The sequence below is a fragment of the Cyprinodon variegatus genome, unplaced genomic scaffold (assembly GCF_000732505.1).
Source record: "Cyprinodon variegatus isolate N-32 unplaced genomic scaffold, C_variegatus-1.0 Scaffold1329, whole genome shotgun sequence".
In the NCBI taxonomy this organism is placed as follows: Eukaryota; Metazoa; Chordata; class Actinopteri; order Cyprinodontiformes; family Cyprinodontidae; genus Cyprinodon; species Cyprinodon variegatus.
In genome coordinates this window covers 67,445-88,217 of record NW_015151782.1, presented here as the reverse complement: position 1 = coordinate 88,217, position 20,773 = coordinate 67,445, and the positions used below count along the sequence as shown (strand labels likewise).

Here is a 20,773-nt window from a genome sequence, read left to right as displayed (position 1 = left end):
TCGTAACATCATGAGAATAAAGTCATAACATCATGAGAATAAAGTCGTAACATCATGAGAATAAAGTCATAACATCATGAGAATAAAGTCATAACATCATGAGAATAAAGTTGTACTCTCGTAATGTTACGACTGTACTCTTGTAATTTTACGACTTTATTCTCGAAATAGAAGAAAAATAGAATCTCTAGCCTGGCTCTAATACTCTGTCGTACAAAAGGAATGAACGCCAAGGTTGGAGACATGCTTCAGATGAGCTCTTGTTTGATCTAAACAAGATATGTGACATTTAAAAAAATGTTATGAATGTATTTATTACCAAGTGTGCATAAAGTTTTTAAAAGGATAAAATGACACTAAAGTGTTCAAAACTTAATATAGAAAAATATATTTTTTCTATATTATATATTATTTCACAACACAATTATATCATTTGGTTTCAAAGTGTATTTGAAATGGTTGTTTTAAACAACAGCTGTTTACGGGGTTTAAATGGTTTAACAAAAAAATAAATAAAAACATAAACAAAGAGGTAAATGGTATATGGTGAACAGATTGATGAATGAAGTCCAGCAAGAAGAAAAAAAGACATAAATATTTGGTTTAAAGTTGTTATAATGTCCACATTTAAATAAATAATTCCCATGAATGTTTATTGATGAGATCGTGTTAAAACGCCTCTTTTAATTTGAAAGATTTCACAGGAAAAAACACTTTACTTAAAAAAACTTGACAATCTTTCCGGCCTGTGTGTAGCTAGCTACTTAGCCGCTAGCTTAGTCAACGGTTTGTCAATATTAGTCCAGTTTCCGGCAATGACTTAATATCAACAGAGCTTAGCATATTTGACATTCCATATACAGAACTTATTTGGGAGCTTGAAAGGCGTAAATTGATTCCTTCTCCTAAATTAGCTGAAGCAGAGCTAGCATCCACCGCTCTGCTGCACTCTGCTTGCTCGCTGATACGACAGACACTAGCCCTTATTATAACTTGACCATTAGACCATGCCAAATTCAAATATAGCAATATATATTCTTACCTATGTGGGTTAGAGCTGTTTAACAGTCATCACTATTTGGCACAACTCCGAAGTGCTGCAGAGAATAATGTTTTACACTATCACGTTTGATGAGGACAGACATGCAAGATGTGTGTTTGTCGCCATCTAGTGGGTGACACGAGGAAGTTCCTCATTACGTTACTCGCTGATCTACTGAGATGTTCTAATTGCGCAGATGTGAGCACAGATTCGATATTTAAGGTCTCTGTTAGTGTATTATAGTTCAAATATGCATTATGAAAAACAAAAAAAAAACAGCTCTTTCTATGGGAATATTTAATCAATGTGAGGCCTTTTTTTTAACAGTAACATAAGGTGTTGGTGGCCTATAATGATTTGTGCAAAGCTTATAAAACTCTTTCAATAACTATCAGCATAGGTCATAAAGCACTTTAAAAATAAAATGTAATGCCTTTAAATGTTTTTAGTCTGAACACACAACATTTCTACCTAAATTAAAGCTGAAATATTCCGACCTACCAAAAGATTTATCCTGCAACTACCGTAAGTTTTTGTCTTTCATTTTTCCTTATTCCCAAATCTTTTCGAAGTTTAAACAAACTGTGTTCTCTATATATAAGTCCAAATAATCAACTATGACAGTTAAACTCTCTATTGGAATGCTAAAAAAAAAAAAAAAAAGCATTCCCACAGCATAATGCTGCCACCACTATGTTAATATGGAGATGGTGTCTTGGGGGTGTCAGTTTTTGCCCAAAACATATGCCATGCATGTTAGCCAAAAAGTTTTTTTTTTAATCATCGCAGAGTTTTTTCTTTCATATAATCACTGTAGAAAGATGTAGGTTTTACGGTTTTCCTTGATTTATTTGAAAATATTTTTTCATTTTTTCCCCTCCCTTAAAAATAAATATAAATCAGTACTTTTAACATGAGTAAAAAGATATTTGACATGTTTTAAATGTTTTTTTTTACTTCACATGCCAGGAGATCTGTTTCACTCTTTTCAATGTGTTTCATTTGAAGCTTAATTTATCCAAAAAATGTGTTTTACTGATTTTTGCGAAAATTTGTAAGAAAAACACAAGTTTAGGAAATCCAACAGGCGTCTAAAGATAAAGAATAGAAATGTGAACACCTTTGCAGAGCTGCAAAGTGCTATCCTATAGCTTTAGAGTTGCTTTTTAATATCAGTTACCTGACATGTTGCTCTAATTGTGTCACAAACCGATAGTAAAACAAAGAAGCGCCCAATTGTAAACTATTTTAATCCAGGAATAAAATGAGACGCGCCTAATTCTTCTTAGAATGGCACCTTTGCTCAAAAAAGCGACATGCAGGGTGTAGAGATAAGAAGATACCCTGTCACACCAGCATTTTTCTCTCACACGCACAGACGGTGCTGAGAGGAATACTAATCAACCTGTTTGCCGTCAAGTGCAGCAGGCAGCTTGGTGCGCAACTTTTCCATCCAGCACGCACTGACAGCTCTCTGCCAGCATATCCACATCTCACCGAGCATTTCCCTTTGACTGAACCGTGAGTGGGCTGTTTCCACTTCAGTGTTGATGCTCTACAAGACGCCGGAAAGATTTAATCAGAGCTCACTACTCCACCACCTCCAGAGAGGGAAGCCCCCCCACGCGTTGCGCGCCTGGATCCCCGCGGCTTTATATATATATTTATTTAAACACACGTTCTCGCAGCCCGGGTTTGCGCGTGTACGCGCACGCGGGGCACCTACACGTGTGTTTAAAAAGACCTAAGTCCTCAACAGTTGCCACCAGATAGAAGGAGAGGGAGGGAGAGACGGCAGACTGAGGACCGGACGGACGCCGCTCTGCCCGGCTCTGCTCCTGACATGCAGTCGCTCATTTCTCCGGTGACCAAAGCCATCCTAGTTGCGCTCTTCATCTTCGCCATCCTGCTCATCCTCTATGTGATCCTCTGGTACATCTGCAGGGACGTGGACTGCGACCACGGAATTTGAGGATTCCGTTAAAGCAGGAGGGGGGGTAGAGCTGGAAAACCCCAATGGAGCGCACAGAGTCCTGCCTCATCCCGTAAGTGCTGTCCTGTCTTCTTTTGTTTATTTATTTAGACTTAAGCCGTGCGTAATTTCCCTCTAAGATATGTGGGTCTATGTTTCTGTGCACACGCGCTGCTCCTCTCGCGCGTAAAGGTGATAACCAGGGTGCGCAGACCTGAGGAGAGCCCCTGATTCCCGCCCGGCTCCACTTGACAGCAGTCATCCATCACCGGATGAGAACAAGCTGTTACAACTGGAAATAAAAGACAATCAAAGGTTTTTCCAACGTCTTAAAGGGGAGGAAATGAGTGTGGGCTCAATTACTAACGGAGAGCGCCAGTGACATTGCGGTAAAAGACGAGCGTGTTCCTTAAGGTCAAGAGCAGCAGTGTTTACCCGCGTGTTTCCCGCACCCCCCTCCTCCTCCTCAGGTCATATACACCCGCAGCATTAGTTCGTGTTCAGTTCCTCTCTGTCTCTGAGGATGCTTTCACGCCGGGGTTGCACGTCCAACGAGATAACGGGATTATCTCCACCGGTTCCATGTGCGTCTTCCTCCTAATCTGCCTTGTTGTGCCATGTTTTGCGTCCTTATCGCAAATGCTTTTTTTTTTACGCATAGCGCAAATGCCCCCACTTGACGTCTGTGAGCGTGTTTGGACTTAACATGTCCAGTATTACTTCACTTTAAAAACAAAATAATAACGCACCTGTTAATGAAGGGGCTGTCTCTTGTGTTCCCCCTAAAATATAATTTCACTTAATCCCAATTCGACTGATAAATGGTGCATATTTCTTCTCCAACCTTTAGAAAAGCGATTTAATTGTGATCACTGTTGAGTAGAGAACTGCAAGGACGAATCAAGGGCATGTTTGCTTTTCTTTATTGAATTTCAGGAGAGAAGGGATTTACAGCCCATGTCTTCAGCTTTGCGTGAATCCTTGCAGCATAAATTTATGTTACTCATCTTGATGGAAGTAATGGAAGAAAAAAAAGAGGGGGGTGGGTGGTGGGTTACCCCAATCCCCTGTGAAATAGATCTGCTGGTAATTACTGAGTGATAATCACTGGCTCGTCTCACTCTGTATTTAAACCACTTCCTTTTCTTTTTCATGTTAACACCATAAACTCATGAGAGGATTGCAGCAGCCTGGCATCCTTTTGTAGCCAAAGGGAAGGGAGTTTGAACATTGTAAAAATATCTTCTTTTTTTTTAGTTTTAAGTGCTTTCCACTCTGTGTTGGAAGCAGCCATGAGAAAGAAATCCTGCAGTCTCACAAAAACACTGGAAGGAGTCTCCTGTGGAGAGAAGAAGGACCACAAAAAGAGTATTATTATTTTGCCACACTTGCCTGTGAATGCAACAAGCCCATCTTGTCTCTTTAAAACTCAAACACTGATCCACATGCTGTTTAAGTGACTGTCTAGTAATGACATGATGAGGGAGCAGGAGGAGAGTGGCAGCTGCTGCAGCTGTTTCTGTCTAATCAGGTGTCCTGGGCTGTTGTTAAGGAACGACCGAGGAAGAGGGTGTTTGGGTGACCGTGCATGGCTGTTCAGTTTGTTAAAAAAGAAAGGCGGTGTGTGACGGTGTGGGAGGGGGGGGTTAAACACTGACATGCTCCAGAATTACTGATAAAAGTGGAGCAGGAAGGGCTCAGCGGGACTCGTAATGGAAGGCAGCTGTGTGTTTCTGTGTGTGTGTGTGTGCAAATGGGCTTAAATTTATACAACTTACTCAGGTTTATTAAAAAAAGTGTTTCCTGATATGTCATATTGACCAGTTTTGCTCTGTTAAAAAAAACTAATCTCACATTGCTGGTGAAGATTCTCAGTCATCCATAGTTATTTCTAAAAAAGTTAAAAGGAAGCCATTTACATTAAGAGAGAAAAATAACCTTAATCAGAGGAGGAGGACTCGGGTTCCAGCTCTTGAAAACCTATAATGCAGCTTTAGATCTGATTCCTTCCCATTATCACCTCAATCCTCATCGCCACACAGGTGACCAAAACATGTCTCCTGTGAGCCAGGCCAATAATGACCCTAACGTCTCCCCTTTACAAAGTGGACCTGTTTCCGTTCAATATGCATGTTTTCTAAGCCATAATAAGGCTCTCGTTGGGCTACTGAGCTCCACACTAATCCAGACAGTTTAAATTGAGAAAGCTTTATGGGTGGGGAGTGAAACGTCTTCCAACTTGGAAAAAAAAAAATCAAGTGGTTTTTTACTTTTTTTGGAAGAAACTCACATTAAAAGTTTAACAATTTGTCCCCTTGTGCTGCCACAGTTTATCATTTCTATTGGGCTGATGGACAAGATTGTGTCATGGAAACTTTCTAAATGGAAGGATAGTGAAACATAGTGTTCACAATTTTTAAGAGAAAAAAAAGGAAAGGAGTAGTGTTCATTTCTATTTATAAGTGGAAGTGCATGCTTTCGTCAAATTAGACCAAAAACCAAATATTCTACAGTATCATATTACATGGGAAAACATGGTGGTGGCACTGTTTTGCTGGGGGCATACTTTTCTGAGAAGGTGAAGCCAAAACTAGGGCAAATCTGGGAGAGAGTCCATAGGAAACTGCAAAAGATATGATCAAACATGCAGCTAGACCTACAGTGGAATGGTTTAGATCATAGCTTGTTTATATTGGTAAATGGTCTAGTTAAAGTCAGGAAAAACTCCATATCAGAATCTGTAAAATTTGAAAAACAACTGCTGCTCCCAGCGACTCTCCAACCAATCTACACCTGAGCATCTTAGGCACAAATAACAGAGACATGTAGGTGTAATTACAGGGAATGGTAGTTCTATAATACTTCTGAAGATAATCTACAGTTTCGTCTCACTTTGCAGCTATGTTCTACTAAGGAAAAAGTTTAACAGGTTTATTAAATGTAAAAGTATAACAGAAGTTGGATCTGGAACTCAGTGGACTGGTGAACCGGAACTGGAAAGTCTGAAGGGGAGATCACAATGATCAGTTCAGGGACCGTAGGAAATTTGACTGAGGCTTGAATATTACCGGAGAGGGACTCACGTCTGAGGGGGCTCTTGTCAAACCTTGAATCCAGCATGTGGGGGTTAATCCAGAGAAGAGGGAACTCGATGGAGCGCGGAAAGATAGACAAGCGTTGGACCCAGAGGAGTAAAGGAGCAGGCTGTCTCTTGGATTTCCGAAGAGGACTTGAACGGATCATGTGGAGATTTTCCCCTGCTCAGTGCGTTCTCAGTTAATCCTTCCAGGGGGAGAAGGTCCAGGTATCCAGTTACTCAGGAATGCTTCCTGCCAAAGAGGAAAGACAAAAACTAGATAAGACTCAGAGAAACAAAGCTTAGGTTAGACTCTGCTAATCTCAGCTTGGCTAGAGTACCCAAAAGTGGCAAACACTCTGGAGTCGAGGTAGTGACAGCCCACTGCTCAAATACTCCTCCAGTAATGATCCAACGAGCCGCAGGTGTGTAGGGAGGCCCAACGAGAACAGGGCACCACCTGTTGGTCGAGAGAGAAAAACAAACAACCCACACAAACTGGATTCCTAACATTTTCAGCTGATTTGAAACCAAATGTGAAAAAGTATAAGGGGTCTGATTTCTTCTTAAGGGTCCAGCATGCAATGGTATTGAACTTGACATCTTTTCAACATGTCTAACCAACATTTCCCACTTGATTTTGTTTTGACTCGACCAAAATATTCATCCTCTGACAGGGAAATATTTCTCCAGAACAGGAATTTAGCCTTGACTCTTTCCAGTTTTCATGTATTGCAAATTTTAATAAAGATATTAGGAAAAAAAATTTTCACAGACAAAATATTAGGAAACATATAAGATGAATACTTTAAAGCGGTATAAACGGTTTTAATTTTAGTCTGCAGTCTACTTTGTCACTTTATCAACCACCTGCTGGATTTCCTTTGATCATTTTCCCATTGGAAAAGGAGCTGATTATTCCAGCTGTTGTAGCAGAAGAACAAAGTTAAGATCTTGGTCTACAATCTAAACTTCATGGGGTTACAGTATGAAGAGATCAATACATGTGGTTCGACTCGATAGAACAAATGCATCCAGGAATGGAATGCATCCTAACAGCAAACCATGGAAGTGGCAGCATTATGCTATGGGGTTCATCGACAGACAATGAATGAATTGTCAGAAGTGAAGCAAAGTAGGAATGTGTTACCGGAGGTAAGACTTTGTTGAAAATTGTGCATGTTTGAAAATAGTTTAATCCCAAACCAAAACATCGAGTGAGAGAGAAAAAAAAAGTGCTAAAATAACATTCAGATTGGGAAAGAAGAATGCATGTTAATGTGGGAGAACGAGTCTGTCAAATCAGACAACCAGCATAAATTCCTTAGCTTGAAGCAGCTGGATCAGCCAGGAAATGGGCCAAAATCCATATTAATCCGTTTTAATTCCAGGTTATAAGCAAACGAAATAGGTAAACTCCAAGAGGACAAATATTTTTGAACACAGGCATAGACAATCGATTAAAAATGAGGTAACTAAAACGATACTTATATAAATACATAGTTAGTATTCCAACAACACAATGCATGCTTTGACCCATGTATTCAGTTAATTTGAGATACAGTGGGGCAAAAAAGTATTTAGTCAGCCACCAATAGTGCAAGTTCTCCCACTTAAAAAGATGAGAGAGGCCGGTAATTTTCATCATAGATATACCTCAACTATGAAAGACAAAATGAGAAAAAAAAATCCAGAAAATCACATTGTCTGATTTTTAAAGAATTTATTTGCAAAATATGGTGGAAAATAAAAACGCTCCTTTGTAACCGGGTTGGATCCATCGCTGAATGAGTCATGTTACTCCGCTTTAGTCTTAACTCCCCCGAAACAACAAAAGCTGAAATTAGCTAAAAGTTCATGTTAGGCAATAAAACACCTGATCAGACACATTTTGGTTCTGTGATGTACGATTTAATTTAGAAGGGAAATGTTTCCTTTTCATTTTGAGACAATGCAGTGGTCCTCAGGGTGGCTAAAACTTAAACAGTGTTGCTTTAAAACACTGAACAGGATTTGAATGTTTGGAAGGGAAAAGGAGGAACATTCCTCAGACCTTCTGATGTGTTGATGTGACAGCCAGTCCCAGCCTACCAAAGTCTTGTTTTAGCCAATAAGGTAAAAAGACATCTTGACGACCCAAAAATACAAAAATCCACTTGTTTTTCTTTTTTAAAGACAAATAAGGGATTCTGACAAAACAGATGTGAGCATCCTGCTGCGCTGCCATGTTGATTGTGGTTTAGCTTTAGAGCTTCACACCTCTTGTTTTCATCACAGCTTTATGTCTCCACTTAAACTGCAACGTGATTGGCTGACTTGTGCTTGGTAGCTTTTTAATATGGTTTCATAGCCATATTTTTATGATTTTGTTTTTACCTCAACTACAAACCCTTGTACAGAAATTTATGAAACTTTACTAAATATACCTAAGACTTTCAAAGAATATTCTAGTTTTTGTAGTTTGAAATAAAATAAAAAAAATGTTCTTGATCAATAAAATAGACAACAATTGAAACAAAATGAAATGAAATGAAACAAATTTGAACAAAAAAAGGACAAAAAAAACAACATATATGGTAAAATTGCCAAGACTTAATTATAACATCAAATATAAGGTAGGACTGAAGATACCCTCTAATTATTCTGACTGTATTTGAGCTGTTCTGCAAAAAGGAATGAACCAAAATTTTAGTTTCTATAAGTGTTAAGTTTGTAGTGACATACTCTTAAGGTTTCTAAATTTAATCCCTGGAAAATGTGATCATACACATGATGATCATACAAGGTATAACTTAATCGGACTAAATAAAAATGCAGGCCACACTTTTCATATTTTATTTATAAGAAATTTAAAATCACGTTGGATTTTCCTTTTCCTGCACAACTTATGATTACCGGTACTTTAAGTTCCTTCATCTAAAAAAGCAACACAGATGGAAGTATGTTGTCTGTACTTTAAAAAAAAAAAGGCTTTCAGGGCAACAATATCTTTTAATTGCACCATGCATCTATAGATCGGGTCTGGTATTTTTCAATCTTTAAAAACAGTTATTAGAACATATAGCATTTATTTTCATTCAAACTTTGAAAATCTGGAAAATTGATGATAGCAAACTAAATAAAAAAAAAAAAACTAAACCCCATTTGATTTACATTTGCTTACATATGTTGTACACTGGTTTATAAATATGTTTAACTTTAATATTTTGCATTTGGAGAAAGAAAAAAACGTTACTGTGAGTGTTAAAGATCACAAATACCAATGCATTCACTAATGTTTATACTCCATCCATTACTGTTTTAATAACTTAATAAAAAGATACAAATGATTAAATAAAACCAAGATAAAAAAGTGTCATGAAAATATAAGAATTGCACCTTTAAAAAGGCAGAACCAGCTTTAATGTATCAGAGGACTTTCGCGTTTTGATGTTTTCACTGCTGTTGGTACCGTACGTATGAGACATGCTGGTATCCATCACCTCTGTCTTTTTTCCTCTTCCTTCCATTATATCCCTCATATGGACAAGCAGCTCTCCCAGACTTCTTTCAAACCCACAGCCAGCCCTGATTCACATTCCTACTCATATCATCCTTGAAAGCGGTGAAACTGGGGTCAAGATCACGCAGCATCCCATATGTTCTTGTCCTCACATGGAGGGTCTTAAATATGCTCTCAAAAAGATAAAGCTCTTCAACACTTAACGCAGCACACACACCTCAAAGCCATAAAAATAGATTGTGAGTGACTCAGCCGTTATGTAAAGTCCATCTCTGATAGGGCCGCCCGGGGCTGTTTATGTCAGTTTAGCTTGATGGCGCGAGAACTGAGGTGACACATGTCTGCTGTGTCCGAGTTTCCCTACACACTCACGCATCCATACACACACTCTTCCCTGGAATATGCCCCGGAGCCTCTATTCAGTCTTTGCTCTTCCTTCCTCCCAGATTCTCTGTGTGGGCCCCCCGATGGACAAGGATGTGATATAGTCAGCGTAATGGACTCCCTCCAGCCCAAACACTGCACATAATAAGCATTAGAAGAGACTGGGATGGAGACTTTGAGTTACACATGAATCACATCCACAGCCCCTTTGGCCAGGTAGACAGCCCAGTGGGGAAATTTAACAGGAACATTTCACCAGAGCATGATGGGTATTTTTAGCTAAAAGCCATCTTTGCTAAACACACCACTTGATGAAGTCATCATTCAACAAACATATATGATTTAAAATGTATTGATTAAATTCCGGTAAAACTTTTACCAGGTTATGAAATGTGTGTGTATAATGTGCCTTACTTCTGTTTACTTTCCTACAGAGACTTTTGCAGACTTCAAAACACATTATAGAGCCAATCCGGTGTATTTGCATTCTTTAAGAAGTGCAATTATCCTTCTTGGTGAGATTTATAGAAATACTTTCCAAAGTGGACATTTTAAGTACCCGGTTTTTGATGCATTTTCTGAAAACTTGATTTTCAGGTATCTGAAGAGGCACCAGTTCAATCTGTCACTTCTCAAATTTACATTCCTATTGGGTACCAACTGCTTACTGTTTCATCTTTCTTTTTCCCTTTTGTACATGTAGACAAATCACTTTCTACGTTTTAAAACATTTTTTTTATATGTGTTATGTTGAACAGGAAAAAATAATATAAAAAAAAAAAATACATACATAGGTATATATAGATGTTTGCATTTGCAGCAGTTACAAAAATAAAGTAAATAAGTTAATCTCAACATAAAACATCCAAGAAAAGATTCTGTAAAGGAATCTAAGGATGTTCAAAAGGCAGCAGGAAGTAGAAAAAGTGTCAGGTTTTGTTTCTGTTATGTTTTTCTTTTGAGTATCCAGTTTTGCTTTGCTCCTTGTTTTCTAGTTTTAGTGGTTTAATTCTTAGTTTATTGAGTTCTTTGATTCTTTTCTCAGATACTGTCTTAGTCTTGGTTCTGTTATATTTTTCTTTTTAGTGTTCCGTCTTGCTTTACCCCTTGTTTTCTAGTGTTAGCGGTTTTATTTTTATTTTGCTGTGTTCTTTGCTTTTTTTCCAGTTTCTGTCCTAGTCTGGTTTCTGTTATGTTTTCTTTTGCGTGTTTAGTTTTCTTTTCTCCGTGTTTTATAGTCCTAGTAATTTAATCATTTTGTTATTTCCAGTCTTCCAGGTTACTTTTTGTTGCTCTCTGCTGCCCTCTTATGTTCTCCTCCTTCCCTAGCTCTTTCCCTCTCTTGTTCTNCGACCCGTTACTAGCATGGGGTACCTAATAAAGTGGCCGGTGAGTGTATACATGTTTGCATTTGCAGCAGTTACAAAAATAAAGTAAATAAGTTAATCTCAACATAAAACATTCAAGAAAAGATTCTGTAAACAATTCTAAAGATGTTCGAAAGGCAGCAGGAAGTAGGAAAAGTGTCAAGTTTCTGTTTTTGTTATGTTTTTCTTTTGAGTATCCAGTTTTGCTTTGCTCCTTGTTTTCTAGTTTTAGTGGGCTAATTCTTAGTTTATTGAGTTCTTTGATTCTTTTCTCAGATACTGTCTTAGTCTTAGTTCTGTTATATTTTTCTTTTTAGTGTTCAGTCTTGCTTTACCCCTTGTTTTCTAGTGTTAGTGGTTTTATTTTTATTTTGCTGTGTTCTTTGGTTTTTTCCAGTTTCTGTCCTAGACTGGGTTCTGTTATGTTTTCTTTTGAGTGTTTAGTTTTCTTTTCTCCATGTTTTATAGTCCTAGTAATTTAATTATTTTGTTATTTCCAGTCTTCCAGGTTACTTTTTGTTGCTCTCTGCTGCCCTCTTATGTTCTCCTCCTTCCCTAGCTCTTTCCCTCTCTTGTTCTGTGCAAACCTGCTACCAGTTTCCTCATTAGCCCTCTCTTTGTCTCAGTCTCCTTTAAAAACCTCCTCTCTTCAGTTCCTCTTTGCTGGGTCCTCATCATACACCGTCCAACTTCGTCTCTCTGAGCCTTCCTCCTTGAGTTTTTGATTCCCTGATGTCTCCATGGTTTTCTGGTTTGTGTTCTACTTATTTTTCCTATGTTTTGAATTTTGGATTCCTAGTTTCTTGTTTGTTTGGACTTACCGTAGTTTTTTCAGTTACTCTTCATTAAATCTACCATAAATTCACCTCTGCCTGCCTCTGCTTTTGGGTCAACTAACCATAGCCAAATCCTGACAAAAAGCTTATCTAGTCCTGTTGTTAGATCATTCTGCAAGTTCGTCATTTAAATGAGTTATATTATAATCCATGCATGCATATTTGTATGAATGCACAGTCACATGCATGTATGGACAGAATATCAACACATATCAAAATAACAGCAAATACAGATTACTCAATCCGCTCTAGATTAGAGATTAAAGAATGTATGCACTATTCAGAATTAGCTGAACATTTTATCATGTTCATATTTATACACATTATTTATATTACTCCTTATATTTTCTCATGAACTGTGCGATATTTGTGCTTTGCTTAATTTCTTCATCTAAACCATTCCAATTAAATAACTCTGCAAACTTATACATATACTGCAAAGAGTGATGCAAGCACATGTTTGCTTTTATTAGATTCTCTTCTCAGATCATACCTGCCCTCTCTATTCTTTAGGAAATTTCAAATATGCTTTCGAAGCATAGCATTTTTAAATTGTAGTATGTCAATAAATTTCATTAGATTTGATTTGTAAAAAATGTGAATTTGTATGTTTCTGAGACCAAACATTGTACCGTATCATTTATCTTGATGGAATAATGACAGAGAGAAATAATCATACCAATGCTTTTTAATTTTAATTAAATTTTGGAATAAAAAAAATAGTGCTTTACAGCTTATTTCCATTTGAGTAGGTTCTGATCCCTGCTTGTGAGGCAATCGGGGCCCAATTGGCAAAGTAGATCTGAAACATAGAAAACGGTTTTGTTTCCTCTGGGTCGGTAAAATTCTTATTTTCCTGAGTTTTCTATCTCTTTATTGTTTTGCTCACTTTTTTTTTTTTTTTTTTTTTTGCTCACTTTTTGAGTAGAGTTGCGTGAATGTTGATAAAGCATTTATTAGAGGTAGGCATGCTGAGAAATAGCACCACATAAAGTCAGTCCATACTATATTTGGGCCATTCAGCCCATAGACGATAGAACTTTAACTCCTCTCTGCATCTATTTACGCTCGCCCAGATCTCTACAGTTCACTAGCCAGTTGCCAGATCCACTAATGAAAAACATTTAACTTATCAGTTAAGAAGAAAAGAGGCAACCTGAGCCTTCTGAGCCCCTTTCCTTGTTAAGTCAGTGAAAGTGAAAGCTTGACCGCTGCTCACCTTTTTGAAGAAGCCATTCCTCATCTCTATCATGAAGCTGAAAGGATGTGGCAATGCTTGTGGCAAATCCTTTCATGATTATGTAGGCATCATCAGTTGACACTGATATATTTTTGACCCATCAAAATAAAGATAACAAAACAACAGTTATCAATATATCTTTTTTTTTCTTTAGTAAAATGTATACTTTTATTCTGCACCACTGTCGTCGTTTGTGGATGTTTTAGTTTTGAAAAATGTATCATTTTAATGAAAAAGTTGTTGGTATAACCTTTAACTAATATAACATTACTTATAGTTTATTTTGCAATATATTATGTATTTTTACTTTATCTTTCCAGGGATTCTAAAACTTTCTTGTTAACCAAAGGAGGGGTTGGCAGTAAAAAAAAATGATCTGAATATTGTTCTTGGCAGTCTCACTATCACCAGAAAGAATCATTATGAGACTCTTGAGGCCCTGACTCTATCCGCCAAATCTCTGACCCTCCCACAAAGTGAAGTTTATCAGAGATTTTGGCCATGGACAGGATGCATTTGCCTCCAGTAGTCCTGACCTTTACCTCACTGAAAACTAAAGGGATTAATTTGGGGATGCAGTTCATGCCAGACTGACCACCTCTACCACACTGGCTGTCTTACAGCACCCCTGGCTGAATAATTAGGTCCCATCCCACACTAGTGCTTTACCAAGCTGGATACCTGCATGAGGAGGAGTAGCCTAATTATATGTGTGTGGTTGCAAAGTTGTGCTGCAGGCTGTGAGGGCCATGTGTGGCTAAATGTATTAACTGTTTAATAGTCAATAACACAAAACTAAAGTCAATGGAGAGTTGGGTTATTTGTTTAGTATTTTGATGAACTGGTGAAGTTTTTACTTCTGTCTAGAGACATGATGACTAATTAAATATCAATTATTATGGCTCAGAAAATGTTCATTTGTAACTTTAATTGTAGTGGACATTTGAAAAATAATATTGAGATACAGTATATAAGGTGTAATCATCCCACACATCCAAAAATGATGAGTATAAGTTAATTGAAAAAAAAAAATCCTGACATTTTTTTTGTATGAAAGGGCTCTGATGCAATATAGTACAAAAACTTGTACAGTGACTGACTTTTAATGCCATTTTACATCTTTATTCAAAAAACAACTTTAGTTTTCATTATCTGGCTTCTATGTGATCATACAAACACAAAGACGTGCTTGGCTGTAAAAGAAAAGAGAAATCCTCAATGGTTTTCAGAATATTTTGCAAAAAAAAAAAAAAAACATCTGAAAACGTTATTCAGTTCCCCTAAGTTAGCACTTCTTACACAGCGTTGGAAGTGTTTTCTGTGTCTCTTCAGTCCAGGCTTGGACTGGGAGCTATTTTTGGCCCTGACATTTTTCCATCTACACTTATGGCCATCCTAAACTGCCAGATTGGGAAACATCCCAACCTGGCAACAATGCACATAAGACAGGAAATGTTGCCTTTAGATGCAAAACCCCATCATGCATTTATGTTTGAATATTTTTGCTAAATAGCCTCTGCAACCGTCAAATCTGTCCCTGTGCGCGACCACGCCACCACGTTCTGCAACCGTCTTTGCGCACCTCGAAAAAATCCTGACTAGGCTTCGGACGGTCGCAAACCCGCGCAGACCTCAAGAGGAAGTGCGCAGACAAAAAGCAGTTGTGATTGGTCTTTGGTATGCATTTCTGGCTGTCTGTGTGGTCGTCCTTCTCGATTTGATGCCGGGGCGCGCCATTTTTAAAAACCGAGGAGCAACTACAATGGACAACTACAACAAAAGGTTAATCGAGGAGGTTCGGAAGTACAACCACTTGTACAATGCCTCAGACAAATGATATAAATAAATATATCCTTTTCGATGTCTAGCAACTATAGATCCATCTCCATGACTGTGATATATTGCAGACGCAACATTGTTGTTTTGGTAGATAAACACTACCGCGGCGCCGCTGAAGTTCTCGCGAGTTCTCGAATAGGCTCCCCCTTGCACTTTGGCGAGAAACTGCTGTGCGTCCCTAGAAATTCCAGACCAACGGTGCAGAAGCATACCAGCAAATCTGGTTCATGAACCAGACCCAAGCGACATTTGATGTGTGCGGTTGCAGAAGTATAATCTGCCTTGAAGGCCTCCATACATGGGTTGTGTGCGCCACCTAAGCATGCCCTGTTCCAAACATTGTTAAGGGGTGTTTTTTTTTTTGGTTTCAATTAATTTTTTAAAACATTATTTTCAAATCTTTGGATCTGAGTTAGCTAACAGTTTGGCACTTCAAATTTATATCTACAAATAATCTGAGAATCTAGTTTGAAATCAGACTGAGTATAATACAGCTGCTTTTTGTATCACTGCTTCTGTCTCCTTGAACCCCAGTCGGCCTCGGCAGATGGCCGCTCACACTGAGCCTGGTTCAGCTGGAGGTTTCTTCCTGTTAAAAGGGAGTTTTTCCTCTCCACTGTCGCTACAAGCATGCTTAGTGTGAGGGATTGTATNTTGGTAGATAAACACTACCGCGGCGCCGCTGAAGTTCTCGCGAGTTCTCGAATAGGCTCCCCCTTGCACTTTGGCGAGAAACTGCTGTGCGTCCCAAGAAATTCCAGACCAACGGTGCAGAAGCATACCAGCAAAACTGGTTCATGAACCAGACCCAAGCAACATTTGATGTGTGCGGTTGCAGAAGTATAATCTGCCCTGAAGGCCTCCATACATGGGTCGTGCAGCCACCAATGCATGCCCCGTTCCAAACATTGTTAAGGGTTTTTTTTTTTGGGTTCAATTAAGTTTTAAAAACATTATTTTTAAATCTAATTGTACCCCTTTTCAAGAATCTGAGTCAGCTAACAGTTTGGCACTTAAAATTTATAACTGCAAATAATCTGAGAATCTAGTTTGAAATCAGACTGAGTATAATGAACATGATTGTACACCTAAAGTCAGATGATAAAACTGCATGATTGAGAAGATTTTTATGGGTGGAACGCAGAAAAAGATGAAAGTCCAGGAAGCCAAAGGACTAACACACACCACCACACAAATACTCGGTGTTCGTTTATTCTAAGAGTGAAAGACAGGAGGAACAATAGCAGCAGATGAAAGGATCTTCCTCTCAGTCCTGTCATACTGACAGCATGTTTCAGACAGAAGAGTAGCACATACACAAAAACAGGGACTAACGGAGTGTTAAATTAAGTGTTTTAGATATTGTGTGTGCGTACCTTTTTATTCGCTTCGTCTATGCATGTGTGTTTGAGTGTGTCGTTGAGAGTTAATGACAGACTTAATTGGTGCAAGCAAATATTCCTCCCACTGCTCCTCATTCTACATCTACTAATAGAAAGACTTCCGCTCCCTGGTGCCATTTAGGAAATAGATGTGTTGGTGTATGTATGATGAAGTATCGCATAGATATTTGATGTCCAAAATAAGAAATCTGATGGAAAAAACACAACTGGGATGCAGAATTATGCACCTTTTGAAGATTACCGGTACCTACCATCCTTCTTAAACAACTATTGTCAGGTTTGAAGGGTTTTTTTTTGTGTCCTGTTTTTTTTTTTGTTTTAAGCCATATGTCATGAATCAAGGACATCTTTTGAAGTTAGATCATAGCCCTGCCCCAGGTGTATTTTAAGAAACAGTTTAAAGGTTTTGGATATGTCTGGCATTTCTGAAGCTGTTTTCTTTTTTTTATCCTGAAAGCTGAAAGGACAGCATAAAGTTCAAGGCAGGCTGGAATCCATTACAGGAAGGTGCAAAGACTCAGAGTTGTCTGTAAGGAAAAAACTCAAGAAAGTGTTAATTGTAGCAAACTATTGGTCACAAAAAGAAACACTCCTGCTTGTTGTTTGTGGGTAGGAAGACTTAAGGGGTTAAAATGCTTTTGCTGCCTAACAAACATTACTCAACAGGTTAGGTCTTGTTGCACTTTAATAGACAAACAGGTCCAATTCATATTAAATATAATCAAATTTGTTCCAAATAAGAAGAATGCATTCTTTCCTATGCAGTCATATTACCGGTAGATTAATTTTCACTATCTATATTATGTTGTAGCTCAACCTAATTCAAGGTATCATTTAATGCAGATCTGTAAAGAGTATATATGGCGACACAAAACACTAAAAAAAACAAAATAAAATACACAACCTTAGATCCAAGAGAACTTTCTATTGGACTGAAAATAGGGAATAAAGATAGCTGAATAAAATTCCAGCTTTGTTTAAGTCATCTTGAAGGAAAGAACCAGTTAAATACTAAAAAGGATCAAGGAGAAATATCTACCAACCAAAAAAAATAAAAGTGGGCATGTATATTGAATGATAGCCATTACTCTTCCAATGTATTTTTGTAAAGGAAAGAGACAAAACCAAACACAGATAGACAGAGAAAAGAGCACTTTCCTTAGAAACGAAAGACAATTTTGAAAGTTTATGGCAGCAAATGCTTTGTCAGTTACTGCCATCAGAAGAGAGACATTAGAAAGCACACAATCAGTTGGCTAGGGTCACATTATGTGAGGAAAAACAAAACATAAAACAAATAGGAAAAATAAGTGGACAAAAATAAGAGAGTGAAAAACATAAAGACTGTTCTGTATGATATTTGATTCAGGTCCCCGGCTGCACTTGACAACAATTTTGAGGAGTCTCCCACATGCAAGAATTTCATTTTCACTTTCAGTGTTTACAAGCTGGCCTTTGGCTTCTCTCCCTGTGGAAGGGCTATGAAGGCAGCAGCCTCAGATGACATGAAACTGTCCAAATGGGCTCTCCATTGCCTCCATGCCTCTTCCCACCCACATGTTCCATTGAGCACTCAGAGATCTCAGGAGCAGAGATCTCACCGTGGCTTTCCTCTTCTGGGATTCCTTCCCATTTATCCATTTCTGTATTTTCCATTTAAGCTTTTGTGTTTTTAATGACTTCTCCCTTTGATGGACTTCTCTCTTCCTAGCTAAGACATGAAAATAAACCAATGGATTTCATGAGTGTCATTAAAATATACAATAATTTAAAAAGCCTTTATTATTGTAGCAACTGTTATACACAGTAGGTAAAAAATGTTAGATATGGACAATTTTTCTCTTACATATCCTCAAAGCTAGGCTATTGCTGTTGCCTTGCAGCAAGAAGGTTAAATTCCTGGCCCGGGGTCTTTCTGCATGAAGTTTGCATGTTCTCCCTGTGCATGTGTGGGTTCTCTCCAGGTACTCTGGCTTCCTCCCACAGTCCAAAAGCATGACTGTTAGGTTAATTGTCATCTTTAAATTGCCCTCAGGTGTGATGTGTGCATGCAAGTTTGTATGTCTTTGTTTGTCTCTGTGTTGCCCTGCAAGAGACTTTTACCAATAGACTGCTGGAGATAGGCACCGGCCCCACCGTGACCTTGACGGAATTATCGGGAGAAGGTAGATGGATAGATGCATGCATGCATGGATGGATGGATGGATGGATGGATCCTCAAAACTGCACCATGATTCCTTTAGTCATTAAAGCCCTTGTCTTGGTAAAAGAGTTGCAGCACAAATACCAAACTTTAGGGAAACAACTATCTAAACACATGATGACTAATTAAATTATAATTATGGCCCAACAAGATTTAATTGGACATTTAGCAAATAATAAAGAAATATATAAGGTGTAATGAAAGGGCACTGATGCAGTAAAATATAAAAACTTGTACAGTGAGTTTTTATGCCATTTTACATCTTTATTCTAAAAACAGCTTAAGTTGGTATTATCTGGCTTCTATGTGATTATACAAACACACAAGTGCTTAGCTGTAAAAGAAAAGATAATAAACATCTGAAAAAGGTTATTCAGTTCCCCTAAGTTAACACTTCTTAGAGACTGACTTTTCAGTCATCAAAAATCTAGAGACTGAAATATTCAAGTGTGGACTTTGACTGGACCCTTTTAGGACATGAACACAGTTTAATGTAAACTTCAGAGTTTTTTTTTAATGCTTTGGTTTCCTCTTCTCCTATTTTACTACTCTATTTTAAAACAAGACAAGCAGACAAAAAGTTGTATATAATTAGGCCGGGGAATAACACAATTTAAAAAAAATATTTTTTCATAGTGATAACCTGATAATTACTGGTATGTATTTGTATTTTTCACTCGGACTGAGCTTTGTACAATACCTCTTTAAGTGTGTGATTCCACCAGGATTGCAAATCTAGACATTTAAGTTTTTAAGCCCTGACGCTGACTGAACCAGTTTAACACTTGAATATGCATTGATCTTAACAGTATAGCCAAAGCTGTGGGTTTATGATGAGGCTCATGACCCTGGAGAGGGAGGATTAACCAACTCTCTGTACATTTGCAGGCTGTAGATTTTTTCAGGATTGTTTTGCATTTACTTCCCGCTACTAAGATCAGCTCTGCTGAATGCTGGTGTCCTGCAACATTTATATGTGTCCTTGTTTTAGGACATATTGAGGAGGTACTAATTAATCTGTTTGATTCAGGGTTCGGAACAGGGACACATCGAAAATTTAAAGGACACTTGCCCTTAAGGGCTGGTTATACTCCCACAGCAGTGTGTCGCAGTGAGTTTGTTGCAGGTATGACTCAGACATTTTGATTTATGCTTAAATTTGAAGCGTGGTCTACACTATGTTATTCCATGCCAAACGCAAGAGGGACAATCACAAACTAGCTGTGGGTCTAGATACGGCTTAGGCTGTGAGGAAGTGGGAGCAAGTTTGTCCAACAATGGAGGGACATCAGGGCAAAAAGAGCGGGGATCCAGGTGGAAAAAAGGGTCCCAGCGTTCTAACGCACCTCGCTCCTCTAGCTGGTCCATCTTCAGTAGTTGTCGTCATACTAGGAAAACAAGCTGATAAGGTACCAAACAGGAGATACACATGAGTAGAGCAGATGTAGATTTGACCAATCATAGGCCTCCTGTCTGCGGCACTGTTTGCGGTCACCTACAATTTGGGAGAGGTGCAGCAGAGTGTCTGCGGAGGTGGCGGTGAGGCGTTCACTGCGACACCTATGCAGAAGACCTAGTTTCGAAGTATAAATCAGCCTTTAGACTTGTAGTTTAACACCCCTGGTGTAAATGATGCATTCAGGGTTCAGCCAGAGCTAAGTTTCACTGCTGCAACATTAGATGATGGATAAACCAGTCCATCATAACACATTCAAAATGTGGGATATGGTATTTTTAGTTCTTCCTAGACTAAAAGGGTCAGAGCCAGACAATTTTCAGAGGTGGCTTAACAGGGACCAATGTACACTGAGGGGTGACTGAGCTCTTTGTCAATCTACTCTAAATCACACTGGACCAAGAGGAAAATCAATGAGCACTCTGTATTTTTCCAAATAAATCACTGAAGACA

At 38.3% G+C, this 20,773-nt stretch overlaps 2 protein-coding genes across 4 annotated transcripts in view; one reads left to right on the top strand and one right to left on the bottom strand.

Annotated features, from left to right (window-relative positions):
• Positions 1-1,159, bottom strand: part of znf148 (zinc finger protein 148) — a 14,183-nt gene extending 13,024 nt beyond the window's left edge. The window contains exon 1 of one of the 2 annotated variants that reach the window (XM_015402281.1): positions 1,043-1,159. The gene's annotated coding sequence lies outside the window, so the exon portion shown is untranslated. The remainder of the gene's footprint in view (positions 1-1,042) is intronic. The other variant, XM_015402280.1, reaches the window with a different exon arrangement.
• Positions 1,160-2,599: 1,440 nt separating this feature from the next.
• LOC107102836 (dehydrogenase/reductase SDR family member on chromosome X-like) overlaps positions 2,600-20,773 on the top strand; it is a 61,340-nt gene continuing 43,166 nt past the window's right edge. The window contains exon 1 of one of the 2 annotated variants that reach the window (XM_015402275.1): positions 2,600-3,087. The gene's annotated coding sequence lies outside the window, so the exon portion shown is untranslated. The remainder of the gene's footprint in view (positions 3,088-20,773) is intronic. The other variant, XM_015402274.1, reaches the window with a different exon arrangement.